This window comes from Cryptomeria japonica, chromosome 3 (assembly GCF_030272615.1).
Source record: "Cryptomeria japonica chromosome 3, Sugi_1.0, whole genome shotgun sequence".
NCBI classification, from domain to species: Eukaryota; Viridiplantae; Streptophyta; class Pinopsida; order Cupressales; family Cupressaceae; genus Cryptomeria; species Cryptomeria japonica.
In genome coordinates, this window is record NC_081407.1 from 180,425,600 (window position 1) to 180,436,391 (window position 10,792).

A 10,792-nucleotide genomic window follows, 5' to 3' on the forward strand; every position below is an offset into this window, starting at 1 on the left:
ATTTACATTATCATTTGCAAGCAATTAGGGTTTACTTTCTAGGTTGCTCTAGTTTGCTTTCTTGCATTTTGGACCTTGCACACACACTAGGTCTGCACACACAATACATTTTACAAAACAACTTGGCTATTCGTGGAGGTGGAAATCACCGAAGTGGGGGTTTGACTAAGGCAAAACCCTATATAGCCGCCCAAACATCTTTTCAGATATAAGTGCAGGTTTCGGGACTCGGACAATGCCGCAAGTTGCAGATCCGAAAGAAGCAGACCGAGACAGAACTTCACACCAAATTCCAGCCCAGAAAGCTAGGACAGGGGCGTGGGGTGCCCTGGTCCCTGGGACAGGGGCGCTGGGCGCCCTGGTCCCTGGGACAGGGGCGCTGGGCGCCCTGGTCCTTCTGTCAGACAACAACTTTCAGCAACTTTCTGACAGCTTTTCAGGTTGCAAAAACAACAGTTTCAGGAGCAGAATCAGGACAGTGGCGCCCACGCCCCTGTCCCGAACATTTTCACTCATATTTTAACACCAGGTACGCATTTACATTCTTGTTTTGTCCTTGTGTTTACAGCTTTCCATTATTTAAGTTCAATTCTGCAATCTTGTTATTAGTTCATACTTGCACTTTGGGGTTAGGGATTGAACTTGCATTATTTTATCTTTCAATTACAACAAAGGAATAGAAATCCTAATAGGTAGCCCGTGGCTCTCTCTTCCACAAGAAGAAGTAGCCAATTGTGTGATACCTCTAGGCTCTTTCGTATTCCACAAGTGTGTGGTTGAAAGTGAGATTAGGGCATGTTTGCTTAGTGTCACTTTTTCTCCCACACATTTTGGTGAACCCGACGTGAATCTATCATTGCTTCCTCTTGCATTGCATTTGTTAGATCTAGATCTAGATTTAGTGTGTTTTCATTTCATTTTCATTAAAAAGAAAAAAAAAAAAAAAAGTGTGTTTCTTTGCATTGTGTGTTTAAATTTTATGCAATTTCAAAATGTCAGATTTTTATTTGCAAGATGTTCATATTTGTGATGATTATGAGTTAGATGAAGCTTTAGATGAATTTTTGAAACCTAAATATACCAAACCTTCATTTTACCAAAAACTCATAAACATTGTTACTATGCTATTTCGTTGTGATGAGAAAGATAAGTCGAATGATTCCTCTCAAGGGTACATTCCTATCAGCTCTTCCACTAAATCTAGTAACATGGTTGTTTTCAATGATCCCCTCTATGAAGAGATATCTCCTTTTGAATCAAAAGATAAACCTTTCAATAGATATGATCATGCTTTGTTGAATGATGCCCTTGATGCCTTTGTGTCTCCTAAAAAACACTCCCTTCATGAGGATCCTTTTGTGCAAGAAGATGACATTATCCCTACATTTCCTAGTGATGGCCTTTCCTTTTCCAACAAAATTCCCACTAGAGATGATGAATTAATGATAAATGCTTGCCTTTCTCCTAAAGTTTGTCTTACCCATAAGCATCCCTTAGAGAAAGAAGATGAAATAATAAGCAATTTCCTTAATTCTCTCTCCCCTAAAGATCATATTGAACATATTTTGAGGAAAGAGGATGAGTTTAACACATCTATTGATGCTCTCCCTCCTAAGGATGAGGAATTAATAAACAATGTTATCTCCTCTCCCGAAATTGACAACACTTCAAACATTCCTTTCAACAACTTCACTATTTGGGATGAACCATTAGAAGAAGGTATAGATTATTCTCTACCCCTAGCCAAAGGGGATGAAATCAAGATTGGAAACTCCCTTGATAGTTTCTCTCCTTCCTTGAATCTCAATTATTCTCCCTCTAAAAATAAAGCATCTCCCTCTCCTCAACTTGGTTCTACTCATAAGGAAACCCTAGTTCAAAGCAAGATGGTTAACATCTCTTTCAAAGATCTCCCTCTCAAAAGTGAGACTTTAGAGAGTAGTGTTGATCCTTCTCCTAGAGAGTTTATTCCCCATGTAGATCCTTTGATGATAGAGGATGATATGACCTTTCCTAGTATTACTCTTCCTACTAGAACATCAATGCCTACCCCTTGTCTCTCTCCTAAAATTGATTTAATCTGTGATAAGATTTTAGTGCAAGAGAAGACTATCAATAATTCTTCCAACACTTTTGTTCATTCCTCTAAACCATCCTCAATCAATTTGATACATGTGAATGAAACACCTAACAAACCTCTCTTCACTGTCCAAGGTGCTTGTCCTTCTCAAAATTCTCAACCTTTAAATAAGCCTATCTTAGTGGTTCAAGGTGGTTATGCTAATGATTCTTTTTGCACTCCTAAGAAACCTGTTATTACTGTGCAAGGAGGTTATTCTACTAAGAGCCCTTATGAGTATGCTAAACAACTGACTAGAGAGAGTTATCATGCGGTTGCCCATACCTATAACACAAGAAACAATACGCAACCTAATCCTCCTCCAGTTATCCCCACTTCGCTTCCTCCTTCCCAACATATTCTTCCTCAAGCTCCTCATATTTCACAAATGCTTAGTAAGGACTATGATCTCATAGAACAACTTAAAGCTACCCCTGCTAAGATATCCCTTTGGGATTTGATCCAAACTTCTTCTGTTCATCATGGAATGTTACAAGATGCCTTGAAAGATTTGAATGTTCCTCCAGCTAATACATCTAGTAATATAGTGTCTTTGGTTAACTCTATGATGAATCCTAAAGCTCAGATTGTGTTTACTCAAGATGAGTTGCCTACTAGTGAAATTCAACATCAATATGATCCCTTGATGATTGTGGTTATCATAAATGACACTGCTATAAGACGAACACTGGTAGATAATGGCTCTGGCCTTAATGTGTGTAGCATTAATCTATTGCATAAGATGAATGTGGATACATCCCTTATTGAGCCCAACTCTCGTCCCATTCGAGGCTTTGATAATGTGGCTAAGTCTTCATTAGGTATTATCACCTTACCCGTCACAGTGGGACCTGTTACTTTGCTTACTCCTATCCATGTTATGTCAGGAAATCTAACATACAACTTGTTATTAGGGAGACCTTGGATTCACAGTATGCAAGCTGTCCCCTCTACATTGCATAGACAAGTTAAATTTATTTATAACAATAAGACATATACCTTGATAGGTGATACTAATTTTCAAATTTGTTTGCAAACATCTACTTCCAAAGGGAGTTCTTCTAAGCCTTCCTCTTCTAGTAATGACTCTTTGAACAAGATACCTATGGATGAATCATCACCCTCTAATAATCAAAATTCTTTGGATGAGTCTGAAGTTCCTGAAGAAGATCCTTCTCGACTTGAATCTACACATGAAAAGGCTTTTGATGCTGAGAAGGTTCTCGCAGAAGACGATTGGGGATCTCTTGATTTTAATCCTACCTTTGTAGGTGAGTATAGGGTTCCTCCTAGAGAGTTTAAAGGTAAAAAGAAGGAAGAAACTAGAGATCAATCAGTCTTACTTGAACCTATGAGCAATAATTTTGTGGCCGCTTCTCAAACTTCTTCTCCTCACACTTCGAATTCTGAAGGATTTGATTCTTTGTCTTATGAAAAACCACCTTCTCTTCCTGAAATGGCTGATCGTTATGGTCGTGGTTTTCGCATTTTTGCTAAGCATGGGTATCATGGAAATGGTTGTGGCGCTCATGAACAAGGGATAAAAGTTCCTCTAGAGACTAATTTTCACAATTATGCCTTTGGACTTGGCTACAATCCCTGCAAACGCACTAAAGCATCTAAAAGACCATCTCTCAATGTGAATGCTATATTTAGTAGTGATGATGATCTCACTTCAACTAAATCATCTTCTACTTCTATCAACTCTCATTCCCCTCATAAGGAAATCTTGGCAATGAACAAATCTCTTTATGAATCCCCTCAAATTTCTAAATCCACTTATGAATCTTTATCTCCTATTCATCATAAAGTCCTTTCCTCTAGGGATAAGGCTCTAATAAATTACACTCATTCCTCTTCTAAGATTTCATGTGACTTTTCTTCTTCAATTTTTATCATTTTATACATGTTTTTGATCTCACTTATAGTTGAGCATTTAACATGTCATATTCAAATACCTTATTCAATCTATCATGTCTTTAAATAACATTAATGGCTATTATGTTGCTCATCATTATGTGACATTGGTAGCTCATTTATTGGGGGCTCATTGTCATTCATGATGGTACAATTTCAAGTGCAATCATATTTTTTGAAGCAACATAATAGCCTAATTTTCTTGTTCCTATGGGGACAAGAGTGATTTCATACATCTCTTCTTTTGCTTATGTCCAAATCTCTCCCTAGAAGATTGTGTAAGTCCTTCTCATTGTCCTTATCCTTGGGAGGCAATGATCTTTCCTTATTTTTATCTAAGGATCCACTTTTTCCTATTTTGTGGATGGTGTGGACTTTATTACTTGATGTTATGCCTTGTATGCATTTGTTGTTGTTTGTTCAAGGATTCTCTCTTACAAGAGGTGTAAGTTCTTGACTACAACCTCTTTTGCACTTGGTAAAATACATCCATAATGAATTCACTCTCCCAATTGGGTTAAAAAGAGCGTCATCCTTCATTAAGAATCACTTTCACCTCGCAAAAGAAGGAAGTATTGCATTCTTATTCTCTTCTTTGTCTTATCCTAGAAGATGTTATATTTGTCTAAGACAATTCCTCTTGGGGGTAGGTGTCTTTTGTACAAAGATCTCTTCTCCTCTAAGGATCTCCTTTACACATACTACAAGATATCCCTTCTCAACTATCTTATCCTTGCTTAAAGAGTGCAAAACTCTCTTGCTTGGATCTATGACATTGTTGCATTTTTGGGGTATCTTCTTTTGTGATGAAGGTAGGTATCCTTGTTCTAATTTTCTTATGACATAAACATTACACTTTTTGAGCAATGGATTATTCTCGGCACAGACTCGTAGAGCGAGATGTCTCCATTTTTCTTTTATGCAAGGTGATTATTCTCGGAACCAGAGCACAGACTCTTAGAGCGAGATGTCATGCTTTTGTACTATACATATACAGGTTGTAGCATACCCGGGCATAGACTCCTATGAGGTGCTTCTAACCTCCCTTACACACACATGCACGAGGTTGAGTGGAACTAGCGGCATAAGGCTAGACTTTCTCACTCCCCTCCCTTACATGGATCACCTAGACAAACTCTAGGGGCTAGTTTTCCATGTCCTTTTCCCATGGATCACCTAGACAAGATCTAGGGGCGAGAAGTCCATGTTTTCTCTCTCACTATTCTTCTCATGGATCACCAATGTGTGTATTCATTCTTTTTTCCTTTCTTTTCTTCTCTTTGCATTTTGTTTCCATTGACTCTCAAATCCTCACACTCTTTGTTGTGTTGGAATTGAGATTTAGTCCTCTTTCTTACCAAATGATTCTCCATTAGTTTTTGATCTCATATCAAATCTTCTTGTGAGCATTTGTCATCAATATTCTTTAACAATTCGAAGTGGTAAACATGATACCCTCTTTCAACTCACTAAAATTAGCAAGCCGAAACAGGGGGGGGCATATAGCTACCCTCGAATTTTCATCACCTTCCTTAGTAAGCATTAGGTGATTTTGTGATCTAATGTGTGTTTTGTAGGGTGCGGTTCCTAACTGTGTACTGTAGATACCGCTGGGGGCTTCGTTCGACAGACTTATGGATATATCCTTTTTCAAATAATGTTTACTTTTCTGTACTTTAGCTTGCATATGCACGTAGTGTTCATATGACCGCTAAAGTGGGGGCTAAATGTAGCGTCGTAAATTGTACGCACTTGCTAGGGTGGTACAATTTCACACCTAGTTTAGCACCCGCCTTGGCGCATTTTGTATTTTGCATTGCATTTCCCCTTTAGCACTTAATTAATTAAATTAATTAGGTCTAAGGTCCTATTTTATCATTTCCTACATCATAAAGTTGGGCCCTTTCATTAAAGTGTGCCCTTTTCATTTTATTCCTCCTATACATCATTTAATCAAAAACCCTAATTAGGTCCTATTTTGAACTTGGGGGCTTGATTTCGGGGGTCAAAACATCTCGAAATCAACTGTAACTTCGGGATTCTCTCTAAAATCATCATATCCGACGGCCCTGAAAATTTGGTGAAAAGTTGTCGGGACCATGGCGCCCGGAGTGCAACATGGTCCCGGACATTTTTCCCAAAATTTTAGGAGCGCGATCCAATCATAAAATAAAGCTTAACCCCAAGAAATTGGCGGGATATTCAATCTCTAGGTCGGCCAAAATACGAATTTACGACCTAGGGTTTCATACATAAAAGCTCTCTTTCCTCATTTGAAGGGATCCGATTTTTGTTTCCAGGAACTTCATATGCAGCGAAAGAGCAGATCTTTGAGGACTTCAACAACATTCAACATCATTCTATCAAGCATCTATCAATTTCATTCATCCACTTAGGGCTTGGGAGACATTGAGGAACAATAGGAGATTACCGACTGAAGATTGGCTTGTACTCCTCCCTTGAGGGTTGGGTATGATTTCGTATTGTTTTCATGTCTTTGCATAAGCTTTGATACATCATTTATTCATGCTTTAGATCACATTGCATCTTGATTTAGAGCATTTACATTATCATTTGCAAGCAATTAGGGTTTACTTTCTAGGTTGCTCTAGTTTGCTTTCTTGCATTTTGGACCTTGCACACACACTAGGTCTGCACACACAATACATTTTACAAAACAACTTGGCTATTCGTGGAGGTGGAAATCATCGAAGCGGGGGTTTGACTAAGGCAAAACCCTATATAGCCGCCCAAACATCTTTTCAGATATAAGTGCAGGTTTCGGGACTCGGACAACGCCGCAGGTTGCAGATCCGAAAGAAGCAGACCGAGACAGAACTTCACACCAAATTCCAGCCCAGAAAGCTAGGACAGGGGCGTGGGGCGCCCTAGTCCTGCCAGGACAGGGGCGCTAGGCGCCCTGGTCCTTGGGACAGGGGCGCTGGGCGCCCTGGTCCTTCTGTCAGACAGCAACTTTCAGCAACTTTCTGACAGCTTTTCAGGTTGCAAAAACAACAGTTTCAGGAGCAGAATCAGGACAGTGGCGCCCACACCCCCATCCCGAACATTTTCACTCATATTTTAACACCAGGTACGCATTTACATTCTTGTTTTGTCCTTGTGTTTACAGCTTTCCATTATTTAAGTTCAATTCTGCAATCTTGTTATTAGTTCATACTTGCACTTTGGGGTTAGGGATTGAACTTGCATTATTTTATCTTTCAATTACAACAAAGGAATAGAAATCCTAATAGGTAGCTCGTGGCTCTCTCTTCCACAAGAAGAAGTAGCCAATTGTGTGATACCTCTAGGCTCTTTCGTATTCCACAAGTGTGTGGTTGAAAGTGAGATTAGGGCATGTTTGCTTAGTGTCACTTTTTCTCCCACACACATACAACATACAACATACTACATACATTACACCTTCGCATGTAAGAATACAAACATTCTTACAACAAGGTATCAGTACTTGTTTACATTACAAACATTTACATTTACAACATTCTCATTTCTTGGTTAATTCCAAAACCGAGGTTTGACCTAAAGGCAAACCCCTCATCCCTAACCCCCCAATCATCCTCTCTTTTCTGTGTGTAGGTTGCAGGTACGCGGCTGTAATTGAAGATCTGGAGTCCTTGTGCAGAGACGAACAGATCCCCCTTCGTTTCGCGGATTTTTTGAAGGACTGTGTGCACGGCGGGTGCCATCGTCCTGTCAATTTTCGCTCAAATTTGCAGAATAGCACCGTCTCGACATTTTACTGCTAATTCCAGGTCCGCAGCTTCATCCCATATCCCTATCTCTGTTTATAAGTGAATCTTTCTTGTTTCTACATGCATTCCTAGTTCAATCTTTCTATCTTCATTCTTTACAAAAGAGGGTATCCTTGATGTCTTAACCCTTGAAACTCATTTAGAATCCAATCTTGCATTGCGTGGGATTGGATCTTGTGGGTTTCAACCCCTCTTTTGAATGTAAAGTCTCTCCTAAGTGAAAAGCATCAACCCTAGTGACTCTCCCTTCTCTCTCCTTGGAGTTGGGGAGGGGAGAACGACTAGGGTTCGATTTTTTCGCTTTACACATCATTACATTTAGTTGCATTTTGCATCAAGTACATTCATGCCATTTTAATTAAATTGCATATAGTTCATTTAATTTATTGACATTAGTCTTCTTATATCATTTGCATCATTGCATAATCATGATGATTAGATTCATTCATATGATCAAATTGTCCTTGATTGTATTAACCATTTACTATGCATTCATCTAGTGTCAGTTATCAATTATCATTTTATCATCCTTTATCATCCTTTCTCATTTATCATTGCACCCATTCATTTATCTATTCATTAGTTGAAAGGTGCATTCATTCATCCATCATTAAGTGTCTTATTATGCTCATTTTAGGATTCATTTACATTGCATTCATTATTCTTTTTTAAATTACATTAAGGTGCAATTATTAAACCATAAGTTGCATTATCATCACATTATCATTTTTACTTAATCATATTTAGGCATTTAAAAACATAAAACCATTTGTCTCCAAACATTGGTTCATACCATTTTATATATACATTATACATATGCATTCATTTAGACATCATCATATGAACATTTGTACTTTACATTTTGTTTATCCATATTACATTCATCTAAAAACATCTAGATGCATATCCATACATAAACCATTCATTCTTTGCATTAACATCATTGCATATCATTATCTAACCATTCATTCAAAATATTGCATGCATCATTTCGAATATATCAAACAGGAAACACCAAAATCCTGTTCATAAATCATCGTGAGCATACATTATCATCATGGCATTACATACATAAAGCATTACATCAAACACAACATGCACACATGTATAAACTTGCATTCATATGTCAGTATCCAACATCATAAATCATCATAAAAACATGCATATAGGAATCATCTCATAAATGCATACATATACACGTATCCATCTAAGCAATAAACTCATAAAAACACCATCCTGCATAGCATCCATAGATCACAATATGCATATAATCAAAATATGGGATCTCCTCATATATATCATCTCATGTATCAGAGTACAATGAAGTCTACAAAATTGTTTACCAAGAGCCATCCAAGACATAGTCCAAAATAACAATACAAATATATATATGCACAATGCTCTCTCAAATGCCACTCTGACCAGATGCTGCACCACCATCGCCACCTGCTCCCCCACTAGTCCTTGCACCATCCGATCTATCTCCCCGTGGAGGCCCCATCAAACCCCCACTAGCTCCTGCACCCCCTGACCTATCTCTCCGTAGAGGACCCATCACACCCCCACTGCTCTGCATCCTCTGGGATTGCTCTGATCTGGCCTGTCGCATCTGCGAATAGCTCAGTGCTCGTTGACTAGATGGTACCACCTGCTCATATAGGCCCCGCCAATAATCAACCTCTCCACCTGCTCTCCATACCTCCCTCGCCAATGCCTCTACAGATGGCCCTTGTCCCTGTACTCCCTCCAAAACCCTCACTCTCACTTGCAACTAGACCACCCTGTCAACAGCCTGATCTCTCTCCCGCAGCACTACAATCAGCTCCGACTCTCGTGCAAATAGCTGCACATCTCGCTGCAACCTCTACCTCCAGATCCTCCACTCGTGTCTTAGCTGTTGTCAGTCGAGTATGCAAATGTGCTAGCATATGCTCCCGAGGATCACCACCCCCTGTCGCTCCCTCCCCTGTCTCCATAGGTGCCTCTCTAGTAGCTCCCTCCCCCCTGTCCATCGGGATCTCCCTCTCCATACCTCGGCCACCTCATCTGACTCCTCCCGCCACCAACGGCCCCTGTGATATCCACAGTGGCAATCCGCCTCTCCCTCTCCGCTGGACCCAACCACCTAAGCCACCTAAACCACCACCTCCACCATCTCCTCCTCCTCCTCCCCCACCTCCATCGTCTCCTCCTCCACCCCCACCATCTCCTCTCCCTCCTCCACCTGCTATCGGTCCTCGACCTCCTCCCCTCCTCCGTCTCTGTCCCCTCTCATCCTCAAAAGCAGGAACCGGCTCTGCTGGATCAGATATCCGTAGAATCAGATGAGCTGCCATATAATGTGTATACTCATCTGACACCCCAACATCCACCACCCTCGACCGTATATCCCATGGCCTCACCTGAAGCGTCTGGAACTACGCCAATGCCTGATCATATGGAAGTACTGGCCCCCATGCATACCTCTCTCGGACCACTCTCGCATACTCTCCTGATCCTCTCGGCAATCCCTACTGTCGTCCAAACTGCCTCAAAACCCTACCCAACACCTATCTCTCTACATGATAAAATGTCCTCCCAATGAGGAATCGGGTCATAAAAACATACGGTAGTTTCTCCGCATCATCCTCCCATTGCTCACACTCTAGATAAGATCTCTAGATCACGACATCCAGATCATCCAATGTTCGCTGCCACCACTCTAACTTCCCAAGGTGGGGCTGACTCATCATACCACTGTACATAAACATATAGGGTTGGTTGACTGCTCGAAATCTCAAACTCACTGGTCGGGTCACTGGTAAGTGCTCCCACGCCCAAATGTGCAGCAGTGTCACTCCCACTGCTAATGAGCCCCTCCTGCGGTATACCACCTCATGTAGCTCCTGATATAAGTGTGTCAGCACGCACGGTCCCCAGGCAAATCGAGTCCCCTCTGTAATCATCATCTGGATCACCTATCCCCAACCAACGACCAAACCAT